Below are 15,663 nucleotides of genomic sequence, written 5' to 3' on the forward strand. Positions count from 1 at the left end.
TTTCTTCTCAGTATATAAATCAGAATAAAACTTCCAAACTTCTTCCCCCAAACGTTCCTTTCCACTCAACACCTGCCCATTTTCACCCAACACACTTGACAATTCCACCTTCCCACCATATACTTTCTTAAAGAAAAACCGAGTACATTTCTCATCTTTCTCTTTTACCACCATCCTAGCTTGCGAGATAATTTCTCTCCCTCTCCGTTCCATAAAAATCCTCAACTTCCCTCTTGTCTCCACTAATTCACTCCCCACATTCTCTCCCCAATCCCTCAACTCTTCCAAATATTTCAATCTTTTCAGCCACCATTCATACGCCTCACGCTCCCTTTTCGCCACCTCACAACCTTTCTTAACAAAAAATACTTTGGTCTGAATTTTCACCCACTCCCACCACTCAATCACACTCAAAAAATCATTCCTCCGCCTCTTAAATTTCTCAAAAACCGCAATATACTCTCTCCTTACATTCTCATCCTCCAACAATTCCATATTCAATTTCCACACACCTTTACCATACATTACCTCAGTTCCCATACTCACAACACACTCGATTCGACCATGGTCCGAGAACGATTCCCGATGAATATTAAAAGATTCAGCCTGTAAATTTTTTGAAAGAAAACAAAAATCAATCCTAGATTCCACCGTACCCCTATCACTGAAATATGAAAACCCGCCACCTTCACCCACATCCCTTAACCCAAACAGACGCAACACCTCCCCCAATTCTTTCCCAGACTTATCAACATTACCCCCACCACTCCCACCCCCACACCTATCCCCATTACGTAATATACAATTAAAATCCCCCAAAATGATAGTAGGATCCCTCCCCCCCAAAAACAATTTCATCTTCTCAAATAACTCCAGCCTCCCCTTTTTTTCCACAGGTGCATACACACAAAACAATCTAAAACAAACACCCCCATACTCCAAAGTGACAAATAAACAACGCCCCACCTCCACCTCCACCTTCCTCAAAATCTTAACTCTATTATTTCTAATAAGAACCCCCACACCACTGCTCCGACTCCGATCCAACGACCATATTGCTTCTCCATGGGTCCATCTTGCGGTACTTGGCTCCTCCCTCATATTGCAATCCTGCAAAACGAAAATGTCAGCAGCATAACCAGATAAGATTTTAAAAATCGCTGCCCGTCTATATGCAGTCCCAATGCTCCTCACATTGAGGGAAGAAAACCGCAAATGCATGAAAAAAGAAAGGGATCACATTCCTGTCATACTGGCTTTTTAATTTTTTTACCCTTGGCCCTAGTCCTAGGCCCCCCCTCAGGTTTAGACCCTTTCACTTTTCCCTTAGGACCGGACCTGCAGTACCCCATCACCTCCTGTAACTCGGATACCTGCCCAGTGCTTACATAGGACGGTGCCTGCGAGGAGTCCGAGTCGCCCACTGCCTCTGATGTTTCAGGGTCTGGAGTATCCGGGAAGGATTCAATGACCTGAGAGGAAGTGGGAGAGTCCGCACCCTCCATCTTTCTTTTCAAGGAAAGCTGTCCTGTATCCATCTCCTCAACCTCAGCCTCAGGTTCCCCCGATTCCTTACCGCACCCCTCCGACTCCCCCTCAGCCATTAGGTGTCCAGGGACGCTCTCCTCACATACAGTAGCGACCCCTTCCTCCCCCATGGCTTCAACAGGGGAGGGACCTGACTCACCCTCCATAGGTGGGCAGGCATCAGCCCGCTCCACCACTTCCTCAGGCAGTTCTGCGGCCCTCTCTGCGGAGTCCACCGCGGCAATCGGCACAAAACCTTTTGTCACCTCTGCATAGGACAGAACTTTTTTTCCCACCGCAACCTCTGCCACTGCCGCATCTTTATTTGCAGCCTCTGCTGCAATCGCAGGCATCTGAGACACCTTGGGGCATTGCCTAGCGAGGTGCGTTCTGTTCCCACAAATATGACAGCTCTTACCTTCAGGACACTGCCCGGCTCCATGACCTTGTTTGAAACAGTTTCGACACGTCAACCCGGCCTCGCACTGATCCTTCGTGTGTCCAAAAGAAAAGCACTGCCTACAAAAGAGAGGCTGGCCAGGGTACCACAGGTATCCTCGGTTCCTCCCAATCGAAAAGGCCTGAGGGGGGTGCCGTATACCACCGATACCCTCCCCGTCCGCCCTAAAAATTACCCAGAACTTCCGCTGGCCATTAAAAGTACCAAAAACGTTGGACTGTTTTACACCAGCGGAAACAGATTCGCAATAGCGAAATAAAAAGGCCGCAATTTCTTCGTCCCGTACAAAAGGGTTGTACATATGTACAGTTACTGGAACCCGTACCTTGGTCTCACTAGACAGGAATGTGATCCCTTCCAAAATCTCATCGCCCTCCTTCTCGTTCTTTCGTAGCAAAAGTGTCTGCAGGTCTTCCCTTTTCCAGAATGTAACATCATACAATCCAGTAGATGGAAAACACTGCATGCAAAAAATCGCCTCTCTCGCCATACCGAAAAACTCCTCAATCAATTTCTTCTGAATGAAGAACAATCCGACACTGCTCCGTCTAGGCTCGGCAACGACCAGCCTTACAGTATTAGGTGCGCTAGGAGGGCCCACCATATCTCCGCCCGCCAATCCCACGACCACATAAATATGGTAGGGAGAGGTGACCGCTCTCGTACACTCCCGGTGGCGTCCCCCCCAATAGCAGCATGGGGTGTACCCGCAGGAAACACCCCAAGGCCGAGAGGGACTGGCACCGGTCGTTACCTTAGGCACCAACCAAGGCAGAAACTGCACTTGATTTTAGCCAAAAGGCCGAGAAGCGATAACCCAATTATTCTCTTTTCCGAGCGAGCGGCGGCCAGCCCGCAAGCCAGAGCTCACTGAGAGCTGCTGCTTATGGACTGCCTAGCCCCCTGTCTGCCCTTCCCCCACGTCTAGACCGGGCGGAGACGCTGATTAGCAACTTTTCACACCTGGCCTGGCCAAGGCGTCTAATCCCCTGCTGATGACCTAGATAGCAATCCACAATTTTCTAACACCTGTCCAACACCTTTGCAAGCACCTGCTGACCCTGGCATTGACCAGCAGCAAGCCAGAAGCAACAATTGCACTCATCCAGTTGCTTCTCGTTGCTGCTCTACCAGGGAAAAGCATTTGCATGAGACCGCCTCCTGGGACACGTGGACGAAAGCCGAAAAGGCTGGGACCCACTAGAGGGAGACACAGGCTGTCGAATGAATACTCGGGCTGGGAACGCTTTCCAGCAAGCTGTTTTTACGAAGGGACAGGAATGGAGCAAGGTCAGGCCTATTGCAATGGCTGGGCTGGCTGGACATGGCTAGGAAAAAAAAGGCCTCATCTTGGGCCTTGACTAGAAAGTTCTTTCATACTCGAGCTAGCTGCTTAGTCGAAATGTGTCTACTTGCTGACGTCCTAGGTTTGGCTTCTTGCAACTACTGCCACTTCACCTGCTTCTTCCTGAGCAAAAAAATATTGAGCGAGCAAGGAAGGAGGAGGAAGGGAGAAAGAAAGGCCAAGAACTGACACGAAGCAAAAAACACCAGTACACACAGGGGTTAAACGCAAGTTTATTGCAAAAATGAACAACATACAGACAGACAGCTTGTGATCAGCAAAAGTAACATTGCAAGTGAGTGAGCAAGCAAGCAAAAGGATGAGGAGAGAGGATGGAGGAGAATTTGCTGTTTGAATTCATTCTGTTTTTGGAAACTGCATAAGAGAGGGGTGCACCGGTCCTGGAGGTACTGCAATACCAGGTCGATGCGTGGAGTGGACAGAGCAAGCTCTTCTTCCATCTCCCTGTTCTAAAAATCCATTTAATATATGGTCCCCAGATAGGGGACGTATCAGATATTAAACTGATAAGAACAGATACTACACTTGATCTTAGCCAAAAGGCCGAGAAGCGATAACCCAATTATTCTCTTTTCCGAGCGAGCGGCGGCCAGCCCGCAAGCCAGAGCTCACTGAGAGCTGCTGCTTATGGACTGCCTAGCCCCCTGTCTGCCCTTCCCCCACGTCTAGACCGGGCGGAGACGCTGATTAGCAACTTTTCACACCTGGCCTGGCCAAGGCGTCTAATCCCCTGCTGATGACCTAGATAGCAATCCACAATTTTCTAACACCTGTCCAACACCTTTGCAAGCACCTGCTGACCCTGGCATTGACCAGCAGCAAGCCAGAAGCAACAATTGCACTCATCCAGTTGCTTCTCGTTGCTGCTCTACCAGGGAAAAGCATTTGCATGAGACCGCCTCCTGGGACACGTGGACGAAAGCCGAAAAGGCTGGGACCCACTAGAGGGAGACACAGGCTGTCGAATGAATACTCGGGCTGGGAACGCTTTCCAGCAAGCTGTTTTTACGAAGGGACAGGAATGGAGCAAGGTCAGGCCTATTGCAATGGCTGGGCTGGCTGGACATGGCTAGGAAAAAAAAGGCCTCATCTTGGGCCTTGACTAGAAAGTTCTTTCATACTCGAGCTAGCTGCTTAGTCGAAATGTGTCTACTTGCTGACGTCCTAGGTTTGGCTTCTTGCAACTACTGCCACTTCACCTGCTTCTTCCTGAGCAAAAAAATATTGAGCGAGCAAGGAAGGAGGAGGAAGGGAGAAAGAAAGGCCAAGAACTGACACGAAGCAAAAAACACCAGTACACACAGGGGTTAAACGCAAGTTTATTGCAAAAATGAACAACATACAGACAGACAGCTTGTGATCAGCAAAAGTAACATTGCAAGTGAGTGAGCAAGCAAGCAAAAGGATGAGGAGAGAGGATGGAGGAGAATTTGCTGTTTGAATTCATTCTGTTTTTGGAAACTGCATAAGAGAGGGGTGCACCGGTCCTGGAGGTACTGCAATACCAGGTCGATGCGTGGAGTGGACAGAGCAAGCTCTTCTTCCATCTCCCTGTTCTAAAAATCCATTTAATATATGGTCCCCAGATAGGGGACGTATCAGATATTAAACTGATAAGAACAGATTTTTTTTTTTTTGAAAAAGCCCATGGCGTGCAAACACACCCAAAAAACTTCCACCCGGTGCATAAAAAAAGTGCACACACATAAAGAGTGACACACTAAAAAGTGCAGACGGGTGCCTGATGTCCTCCAAAAGAAGGACCATACCCTGATCCCCCGGGGCGTTAGGCTCCAGACAGGGACTGAGGTACCAGACTCAACAAAGTGGGACCCGGACGAAACCGGAATCCCTCCTTTCCCCGGGAGGACTGCCGAAACAGAACCTCCTAGGTACTTGGTACTGTAGGGGGCTTCCCCGAAGGTAGGCCCCCCCTCATGGAGATTGGACCAAGCCAGAAGGCCTATGTCCGCTCTCCCACAAGACGTTCAGGATTGGTCCGAGGACCGACACCCTACTAATCAAACGTGAAGTGACACACAGTGACAAACACACAAAGATAAAATAAATAAAAAGTGGGGAAGGGATAGTGAAGAGGAGAGTGAAAAGTGACCATTGTGAGATACAATGGCCGGCCCTCCGGCCAGGAATCAAAAATTCCTCTGGTCCTAGCCAAAAGGCCGGGCCCTAGAGGCAGGTGTAAAAAAAGCGTGTAATGGTGACGTGACCTAGGTGCCTAAATCAAAGTGCTGACGCACAGTGAAAGAAGGCACCCCTGGACTGCCACTCCAGGGGCACATCACCATGGGCTTTCCAACAAAAGCATCCCCGACAGCCCAGCCCAGACCACAACAGCCCCCACCCCTATCAGGAAGGCATGGAGATCAAGGAGCTTAGTGAGACCCTTTACCATCAGGTCCCACCCTCACTCCCGTCACTCCCACCTAATTACATCCAGGACGTACTGACCGTTCCCCCCTCCAGGCTAAAGGGGAACAAGCGTTCCAATCCCGAAAAACTGACTGGGGCTAAAGCTGCCACAATCCAAGCCGGTCTGCCAGGGTCCCCTCCCCTGGCTTCGACCCAGTGTTTCTCCGCCCTCACCAGGTGCATCCTTCCAGATGGCTCAGACTCGACCATGCATCGGCCCCCAGTTTACTGTCGGGCGGCACGACGTGGCCCCTACCGAAACCATCCTTCGGGATGCAAATTACACCATCGGAGAGCGCCGCCCAAACCCTCTATAGGGATGGACCAGCGCCTCCTTTGGCAACTGATAAGAACAGATTTTTCTATTGAAAAAGCCCATGGCGTGCAAACACACCCAAAAAACTTCCACCCGGTGCATAAAAAAAGTGCACACACATAAAGAGTGAAACACTAAAAAGTGCAGACGGGTGCCTGATGTCCTCCAAAAGAAGGACCATACCCTGATCCCCCGGGGCGTTAGGCTCCAGACAGGGACTGAGGTACCAGACTCAACATGTGGGACCCGGACAAAACCGGAATCCCTCCTTTCCCCGGGAGGACTGCCGAAACAGAACCTCCTAGGTACTTGGTACTGTGGGGGCTTCCCCGAAGGTAGGCCCCCCCTCATGGAGATTGGACCAAGCCATAAGGCCTATGTCCGCTCTCCCAGAGACTTTCAGGATTGGTCCGAGGACCGACACCCTACTCATCAAACGTGCAGTGACAGTGACAAAAACAAAGACATACAATCAAAAAAAGTGAGGAAGGGATAGTGAAGAGGGTGAGTGAAAAAGTGGCCATTGTGCAATACAATGACCGGCCCTCCGGCCAGGAATCAAAAATTCCTCTGGTCCTAGCCAAAAGGCCGGGCCCTAGAGGCAGGTGTAAAAAAAGCGTGTTATAGTGACGTGACCTAGGTGCCTAAATCAAAGTGCAGACGCACAGTGAAAGAAGGCACCCCTGGACTGCCACTCCAGGGGCACATCACCATGGGCTTTCCAACAAAAGCATCCCCGACAGCCCAGCCCAGACCACGACAGCCCCCACCCCAGCCAGAAAGGCATGGAGATCAGCGAGCTTAGTGAGACCCTTTGCCATCAGGTCCCACCCTCACTCCCGTCACTCCTACCTAATTATATTCGAAAGGTACCGGCCGCCCCTCTGCTGGAACAGAAGAGCTAAGCGTTCCCTCCCGAAAAACTGACTGGGGCTAAAGCTGCCACAATCCAAGCCGGTCTGCCAGGGTCCCCTCCCCTGGCGCCGACCAGTGGTTCTCCGCCCTCATCAGGAGGCTTCCCGAACCGGCTACGAACCAGTCCGGGTCACCTTTACACCAACAGGCTTTGCATAGTAACCGCCACCCCTACTCCACCTCGCCGTAGAGCAGGGACGGTAAACTAGCGCCACCTATTGGCAACTGATAAGAACAGATACTACACTTGATCTTAGCCAAAAGGCCGAGAAGCGATAACCCAATTATTCTCTTTTCCGAGCGAGCGGCGGCCAGCCCGCAAGCCAGAGCTCACTGAGAGCTGCTGCTTATGGACTGCCTAGCCCCCTGTCTGCCCTTCCCCCACGTCTAGACCGGGCGGAGACGCTGATTAGCAACTTTTCACACCTGGCCTGGCCAAGGCGTCTAATCCCCTGCTGATGACCTAGATAGCAATCCACAATTTTCTAACACCTGTCCAACACCTTTGCAAGCACCTGCTGACCCTGGCATTGACCAGCAGCAAGCCAGAAGCAACAATTGCACTCATCCAGTTGCTTCTCGTTGCTGCTCTACCAGGGAAAAGCATTTGCATGAGACCGCCTCCTGGGACACGTGGACGAAAGCCGAAAAGGCTGGGACCCACTAGAGGGAGACACAGGCTGTCGAATGAATACTCGGGCTGGGAACGCTTTCCAGCAAGCTGTTTTTACGAAGGGACAGGAATGGAGCAAGGTCAGGCCTATTGCAATGGCTGGGCTGGCTGGACATGGCTAGGAAAAAAAAGGCCTCATCTTGGGCCTTGACTAGAAAGTTCTTTCATACTCGAGCTAGCTGCTTAGTCGAAATGTGTCTACTTGCTGACGTCCTAGGTTTGGCTTCTTGCAACTACTGCCACTTCACCTGCTTCTTCCTGAGCAAAAAAATATTGAGCGAGCAAGGAAGGAGGAGGAAGGGAGAAAGAAAGGCCAAGAACTGACACGAAGCAAAAAACACCAGTACACACAGGGGTTAAACGCAAGTTTATTGCAAAAATGAACAACATACAGACAGACAGCTTGTGATCAGCAAAAGTAACATTGCAAGTGAGTGAGCAAGCAAGCAAGCAAAAGGATGAGGAGAGAGGATGGAGGAGAATTTGCTGTTTGAATTCATTCTGTTTTTGGAAACTGCATAAGAGAGGGGTGCACCGGTCCTGGAGGTACTGCAATACCAGGTCGATGCGTGGAGTGGACAGAGCAAGCTCTTCTTCCATCTCCCTGTTCTAAAAATCCATTTAATATATGGTCCCCAGATAGGGGACGTATCAGATATTAAACTGATAAGAACAGATTTTTTTTTTTTATTGAAAAAGCCCATGGCGTGCAAACACACCCAAAAAACTTCCACCCGGTGCATAAAAAAAGTGCACACACATAAAGAGTGACACACTAAAAAGTGCAGACGGGTGCCTGATGTCCTCCAAAAGAAGGACCATACCCTGATCCCCCGGGGCGTTAGGCTCCAGACAGGGACTGAGGTACCAGACTCAACAAAGTGGGACCCGGACGAAACCGGAATCCCTCCTTTCCCCGGGAGGACTGCCGAAACAGAACCTCCTAGGTACTTGGTACTGTAGGGGGCTTCCCCGAAGGTAGGCCCCCCCTCATGGAGATTGGACCAAGCCAGAAGGCCTATGTCCGCTCTCCCACAAGACGTTCAGGATTGGTCCGAGGACCGACACCCTACTAATCAAACGTGAAGTGACACACAGTGACAAACACACAAAGATAAAATAAATAAAAAGTGGGGAAGGGATAGTGAAGAGGAGAGTGAAAAGTGACCATTGTGAGATACAATGGCCGGCCCTCCGGCCAGGAATCAAAAATTCCTCTGGTCCTAGCCAAAAGGCCGGGCCCTAGAGGCAGGTGTAAAAAAAGCGTGTAATGGTGACGTGACCTAGGTGCCTAAATCAAAGTGCTGACGCACAGTGAAAGAAGGCACCCCTGGACTGCCACTCCAGGGGCACATCACCATGGGCTTTCCAACAAAAGCATCCCCGACAGCCCAGCCCAGACCACGACAGCCCCCACCCCAGCCAGAAAGGCATGGAGATCAGCGAGCTTAGTGAGACCCTTTGCCATCAGGTCCCACCCTCACTCCCGTCACTCCTACCTAATTATATTCGAAAGGTACCGGCCGCCCCTCTGCTGGAACAGAAGAGCTAAGCGTTCCCTCCCGAAAAACTGACTGGGGCTAAAGCTGCCACAATCCAAGCCGGTCTGCCAGGGTCCCCTCCCCTGGCTTCGACCCAGTGTTTCTCCGCCCTCACCAGGTGCATCCTTCCAGATGGCTCAGACTCGACCATGCATCGGCCCCCAGTTTACTGTCGGGCGGCACGACGTGGCCCCTACCGAAACCATCCTTCGGGATGCAAATTACACCATCGGAGAGCGCCGCCCAAACCCTCTATAGGGATGGACCAGCGCCTCCTTTGGCAACTGATAAGAACAGATACTACACTTGATCTTAGCCAAAAGGCCGAGAAGCGATAACCCAATTATTCTCTTTTCCGAGCGAGCGGCGGCCAGCCCGCAAGCCAGAGCTCACTGAGAGCTGCTGCTTATGGACTGCCTAGCCCCCTGTCTGCCCTTCCCCCACGTCTAGACCGGGCGGAGACGCTGATTAGCAACTTTTCACACCTGGCCTGGCCAAGGCGTCTAATCCCCTGCTGATGACCTAGATAGCAATCCACAATTTTCTAACACCTGTCCAACACCTTTGCAAGCACCTGCTGACCCTGGCATTGACCAGCAGCAAGCCAGAAGCAACAATTGCACTCATCCAGTTGCTTCTCGTTGCTGCTCTACCAGGGAAAAGCATTTGCATGAGACCGCCTCCTGGGACACGTGGACGAAAGCCGAAAAGGCTGGGACCCACTAGAGGGAGACACAGGCTGTCGAATGAATACTCGGGCTGGGAACGCTTTCCAGCAAGCTGTTTTTACGAAGGGACAGGAATGGAGCAAGGTCAGGCCTATTGCAATGGCTGGGCTGGCTGGACATGGCTAGGAAAAAAAAGGCCTCATCTTGGGCCTTGACTAGAAAGTTCTTTCATACTCGAGCTAGCTGCTTAGTCGAAATGTGTCTACTTGCTGACGTCCTAGGTTTGGCTTCTTGCAACTACTGCCACTTCACCTGCTTCTTCCTGAGCAAAAAAATATTGAGCGAGCAAGGAAGGAGGAGGAAGGGAGAAAGAAAGGCCAAGAACTGACACGAAGCAAAAAACACCAGTACACACAGGGGTTAAACGCAAGTTTATTGCAAAAATGAACAACATACAGACAGACAGCTTGTGATCAGCAAAAGTAACATTGCAAGTGAGTGAGCAAGCAAGCAAGCAAAAGGATGAGGAGAGAGGATGGAGGAGAATTTGCTGTTTGAATTCATTCTGTTTTTGGAAACTGCATAAGAGAGGGGTGCACCGGTCCTGGAGGTACTGCAATACCAGGTCGATGCGTGGAGTGGACAGAGCAAGCTCTTCTTCCATCTCCCTGTTCTAAAAATCCATTTAATATATGGTCCCCAGATAGGGGACGTATCAGATATTAAACTGATAAGAACAGATACTACACTTGATCTTAGCCAAAAGGCCGAGAAGCGATAACCCAATTATTCTCTTTTCCGAGCGAGCGGCGGCCAGCCCGCAAGCCAGAGCTCACTGAGAGCTGCTGCTTATGGACTGCCTAGCCCCCTGTCTGCCCTTCCCCCACGTCTAGACCGGGCGGAGACGCTGATTAGCAACTTTTCACACCTGGCCTGGCCAAGGCGTCTAATCCCCTGCTGATGACCTAGATAGCAATCCACAATTTTCTAACACCTGTCCAACACCTTTGCAAGCACCTGCTGACCCTGGCATTGACCAGCAGCAAGCCAGAAGCAACAATTGCACTCATCCAGTTGCTTCTCGTTGCTGCTCTACCAGGGAAAAGCATTTGCATGAGACCGCCTCCTGGGACACGTGGACGAAAGCCGAAAAGGCTGGGACCCACTAGAGGGAGACACAGGCTGTCGAATGAATACTCGGGCTGGGAACGCTTTCCAGCAAGCTGTTTTTACGAAGGGACAGGAATGGAGCAAGGTCAGGCCTATTGCAATGGCTGGGCTGGCTGGACATGGCTAGGAAAAAAAAGGCCTCATCTTGGGCCTTGACTAGAAAGTTCTTTCATACTCGAGCTAGCTGCTTAGTCGAAATGTGTCTACTTGCTGACGTCCTAGGTTTGGCTTCTTGCAACTACTGCCACTTCACCTGCTTCTTCCTGAGCAAAAAAATATTGAGCGAGCAAGGAAGGAGGAGGAAGGGAGAAAGAAAGGCCAAGAACTGACACGAAGCAAAAAACACCAGTACACACAGGGGTTAAACGCAAGTTTATTGCAAAAATGAACAACATACAGACAGACAGCTTGTGATCAGCAAAAGTAACATTGCAAGTGAGTGAGCAAGCAAGCAAGCAAAAGGATGAGGAGAGAGGATGGAGGAGAATTTGCTGTTTGAATTCATTCTGTTTTTGGAAACTGCATAAGAGAGGGGTGCACCGGTCCTGGAGGTACTGCAATACCAGGTCGATGCGTGGAGTGGACAGAGCAAGCTCTTCTTCCATCTCCCTGTTCTAAAAATCCATTTAATATATGGTCCCCAGATAGGGGACGTATCAGATATTAAACTGATAAGAACAGATACTACACTTGATCTTAGCCAAAAGGCCGAGAAGCGATAACCCAATTATTCTCTTTTCCGAGCGAGCGGCGGCCAGCCCGCAAGCCAGAGCTCACTGAGAGCTGCTGCTTATGGACTGCCTAGCCCCCTGTCTGCCCTTCCCCCACGTCTAGACCGGGCGGAGACGCTGATTAGCAACTTTTCACACCTGGCCTGGCCAAGGCGTCTAATCCCCTGCTGATGACCTAGATAGCAATCCACAATTTTCTAACACCTGTCCAACACCTTTGCAAGCACCTGCTGACCCTGGCATTGACCAGCAGCAAGCCAGAAGCAACAATTGCACTCATCCAGTTGCTTCTCGTTGCTGCTCTACCAGGGAAAAGCATTTGCATGAGACCGCCTCCTGGGACACGTGGACGAAAGCCGAAAAGGCTGGGACCCACTAGAGGGAGACACAGGCTGTCGAATGAATACTCGGGCTGGGAACGCTTTCCAGCAAGCTGTTTTTACGAAGGGACAGGAATGGAGCAAGGTCAGGCCTATTGCAATGGCTGGGCTGGCTGGACATGGCTAGGAAAAAAAAGGCCTCATCTTGGGCCTTGACTAGAAAGTTCTTTCATACTCGAGCTAGCTGCTTAGTCGAAATGTGTCTACTTGCTGACGTCCTAGGTTTGGCTTCTTGCAACTACTGCCACTTCACCTGCTTCTTCCTGAGCAAAAAAATATTGAGCGAGCAAGGAAGGAGGAGGAAGGGAGAAAGAAAGGCCAAGAACTGACACGAAGCAAAAAACACCAGTACACACAGGGGTTAAACGCAAGTTTATTGCAAAAATGAACAACATACAGACAGACAGCTTGTGATCAGCAAAAGTAACATTGCAAGTGAGTGAGCAAGCAAGCAAGCAAAAGGATGAGGAGAGAGGATGGAGGAGAATTTGCTGTTTGAATTCATTCTGTTTTTGGAAACTGCATAAGAGAGGGGTGCACCGGTCCTGGAGGTACTGCAATACCAGGTCGATGCGTGGAGTGGACAGAGCAAGCTCTTCTTCCATCTCCCTGTTCTAAAAATCCATTTAATATATGGTCCCCAGATAGGGGACGTATCAGATATTAAACTGATAAGAACAGATTTTTTTTTTTTTTTTTTGAAAAAGCCCATGGCGTGCAAACACACCCAAAAAACTTCCACCCGGTGCATAAAAAAAGTGCACACACATAAAGAGTGACACACTAAAAAGTGCAGACGGGTGCCTGATGTCCTCCAAAAGAAGGACCATACCCTGATCCCCCGGGGCGTTAGGCTCCAGACAGGGACTGAGGTACCAGACTCAACAAAGTGGGACCCGGACGAAACCGGAATCCCTCCTTTCCCCGGGAGGACTGCCGAAACAGAACCTCCTAGGTACTTGGTACTGTAGGGGGCTTCCCCGAAGGTAGGCCCCCCCTCATGGAGATTGGACCAAGCCAGAAGGCCTATGTCCGCTCTCCCACAAGACGTTCAGGATTGGTCCGAGGACCGACACCCTACTAATCAAACGTGAAGTGACACACAGTGACAAACACACAAAGATAAAATAAATAAAAAGTGGGGAAGGGATAGTGAAGAGGAGAGTGAAAAGTGACCATTGTGAGATACAATGGCCGGCCCTCCGGCCAGGAATCAAAAATTCCTCTGGTCCTAGCCAAAAGGCCGGGCCCTAGAGGCAGGTGTAAAAAAAGCGTGTAATGGTGACGTGACCTAGGTGCCTAAATCAAAGTGCTGACGCACAGTGAAAGAAGGCACCCCTGGACTGCCACTCCAGGGGCACATCACCATGGGCTTTCCAACAAAAGCATCCCCGACAGCCCAGCCCAGACCACGACAGCCCCCACCCCAGCCAGAAAGGCATGGAGATCAGCGAGCTTAGTGAGACCCTTTGCCATCAGGTCCCACCCTCACTCCCGTCACTCCTACCTAATTATATTCGAAAGGTACCGGCCGCCCCTCTGCTGGAACAGAAGAGCTAAGCGTTCCCTCCCGAAAAACTGACTGGGGCTAAAGCTGCCACAATCCAAGCCGGTCTGCCAGGGTCCCCTCCCCTGGCTTCGACCCAGTGTTTCTCCGCCCTCACCAGGTGCATCCTTCCAGATGGCTCAGACTCGACCATGCATCGGCCCCCAGTTTACTGTCGGGCGGCACGACGTGGCCCCTACCGAAACCATCCTTCGGGATGCAAATTACACCATCGGAGAGCGCCGCCCAAACCCTCTATAGGGATGGACCAGCGCCTCCTTTGGCAACTGATAAGAACAGATACTACACTTGATCTTAGCCAAAAGGCCGAGAAGCGATAACCCAATTATTCTCTTTTCCGAGCGAGCGGCGGCCAGCCCGCAAGCCAGAGCTCACTGAGAGCTGCTGCTTATGGACTGCCTAGCCCCCTGTCTGCCCTTCCCCCACGTCTAGACCGGGCGGAGACGCTGATTAGCAACTTTTCACACCTGGCCTGGCCAAGGCGTCTAATCCCCTGCTGATGACCTAGATAGCAATCCACAATTTTCTAACACCTGTCCAACACCTTTGCAAGCACCTGCTGACCCTGGCATTGACCAGCAGCAAGCCAGAAGCAACAATTGCACTCATCCAGTTGCTTCTCGTTGCTGCTCTACCAGGGAAAAGCATTTGCATGAGACCGCCTCCTGGGACACGTGGACGAAAGCCGAAAAGGCTGGGACCCACTAGAGGGAGACACAGGCTGTCGAATGAATACTCGGGCTGGGAACGCTTTCCAGCAAGCTGTTTTTACGAAGGGACAGGAATGGAGCAAGGTCAGGCCTATTGCAATGGCTGGGCTGGCTGGACATGGCTAGGAAAAAAAAGGCCTCATCTTGGGCCTTGACTAGAAAGTTCTTTCATACTCGAGCTAGCTGCTTAGTCGAAATGTGTCTACTTGCTGACGTCCTAGGTTTGGCTTCTTGCAACTACTGCCACTTCACCTGCTTCTTCCTGAGCAAAAAAATATTGAGCGAGCAAGGAAGGAGGAGGAAGGGAGAAAGAAAGGCCAAGAACTGACACGAAGCAAAAAACACCAGTACACACAGGGGTTAAACGCAAGTTTATTGCAAAAATGAACAACATACAGACAGACAGCTTGTGATCAGCAAAAGTAACATTGCAAGTGAGTGAGCAAGCAAGCAAGCAAAAGGATGAGGAGAGAGGATGGAGGAGAATTTGCTGTTTGAATTCATTCTGTTTTTGGAAACTGCATAAGAGAGGGGTGCACCGGTCCTGGAGGTACTGCAATACCAGGTCGATGCGTGGAGTGGACAGAGCAAGCTCTTCTTCCATCTCCCTGTTCTAAAAATCCATTTAATATATGGTCCCCAGATAGGGGACGTATCAGATATTAAACTGATAAGAACAGATACTACACTTGATCTTAGCCAAAAGGCCGAGAAGCGATAACCCAATTATTCTCTTTTCCGAGCGAGCGGCGGCCAGCCCGCAAGCCAGAGCTCACTGAGAGCTGCTGCTTATGGACTGCCTAGCCCCCTGTCTGCCCTTCCCCCACGTCTAGACCGGGCGGAGACGCTGATTAGCAACTTTTCACACCTGGCCTGGCCAAGGCGTCTAATCCCCTGCTGATGACCTAGATAGCAATCCACAATTTTCTAACACCTGTCCAACACCTTTGCAAGCACCTGCTGACCCTGGCATTGACCAGCAGCAAGCCAGAAGCAACAATTGCACTCATCCAGTTGCTTCTCGTTGCTGCTCTACCAGGGAAAAGCATTTGCATGAGACCGCCTCCTGGGACACGTGGACGAAAGCCGAAAAGGCTGGGACCCACTAGAGGGAGACACAGGCTGTCGAATGAATACTCGGGCTGGGAACGCTTTCCAGCAAGCTGTTTTTACGAAGGGACAGGAATGGAGCAAGGTCAGGCCTATTGC

General features: G+C 50.8%; 5 non-coding genes and 5 pseudogenes across 5 annotated transcripts; all 10 read right to left on the reverse strand.

Annotated features, from left to right (window-relative positions):
- Positions 1–3,717: 3,717 nt before the first annotated feature.
- On the reverse strand, positions 3,718–3,908 carry LOC143990986 (U2 spliceosomal RNA). Its single transcript, XR_013277458.1, has one exon. It is a non-coding gene; the product is annotated as a U2 spliceosomal RNA (small nuclear RNA).
- Positions 3,909–4,824: 916 nt separating this feature from the next.
- On the reverse strand, positions 4,825–5,001 carry LOC143990495 (U2 spliceosomal RNA; annotated as a pseudogene).
- A 2,208-nt stretch (positions 5,002–7,209) lies between these two features.
- LOC143990596 (U2 spliceosomal RNA) lies at positions 7,210–7,291 on the reverse strand (annotated as a pseudogene).
- Positions 7,292–8,211: 920 nt separating this feature from the next.
- On the reverse strand, positions 8,212–8,391 carry LOC143990489 (U2 spliceosomal RNA; annotated as a pseudogene).
- Positions 8,392–9,459: 1,068 nt separating this feature from the next.
- Positions 9,460–9,564, reverse strand: LOC143990566 (U2 spliceosomal RNA; annotated as a pseudogene).
- A 920-nt stretch (positions 9,565–10,484) lies between these two features.
- LOC143990987 (U2 spliceosomal RNA) lies at positions 10,485–10,675 on the reverse strand. The gene has a single exon (XR_013277459.1). It is a non-coding gene; the product is annotated as a U2 spliceosomal RNA (small nuclear RNA).
- A 920-nt stretch (positions 10,676–11,595) lies between these two features.
- On the reverse strand, positions 11,596–11,786 carry LOC143990988 (U2 spliceosomal RNA). Its single transcript, XR_013277460.1, has one exon. It is a non-coding gene; the product is annotated as a U2 spliceosomal RNA (small nuclear RNA).
- Positions 11,787–12,706: 920 nt separating this feature from the next.
- LOC143990494 (U2 spliceosomal RNA) lies at positions 12,707–12,888 on the reverse strand. Its single transcript, XR_013277367.1, has one exon. It is a non-coding gene; the product is annotated as a U2 spliceosomal RNA (small nuclear RNA).
- Positions 12,889–13,957: 1,069 nt separating this feature from the next.
- On the reverse strand, positions 13,958–14,062 carry LOC143990568 (U2 spliceosomal RNA; annotated as a pseudogene).
- A 920-nt stretch (positions 14,063–14,982) lies between these two features.
- LOC143990989 (U2 spliceosomal RNA) lies at positions 14,983–15,173 on the reverse strand. The gene has a single exon (XR_013277461.1). It is a non-coding gene; the product is annotated as a U2 spliceosomal RNA (small nuclear RNA).
- Positions 15,174–15,663: the final 490 nt, after the last annotated feature.

This window comes from Lithobates pipiens, unplaced genomic scaffold, assembly GCF_037356315.1.
Source record: "Lithobates pipiens isolate NorthernLeopardFrog02 unplaced genomic scaffold, aLitPip1_a1.2 Scaffold_18, whole genome shotgun sequence".
Classification (NCBI taxonomy): Eukaryota; Metazoa; Chordata; class Amphibia; order Anura; family Ranidae; genus Lithobates; species Lithobates pipiens.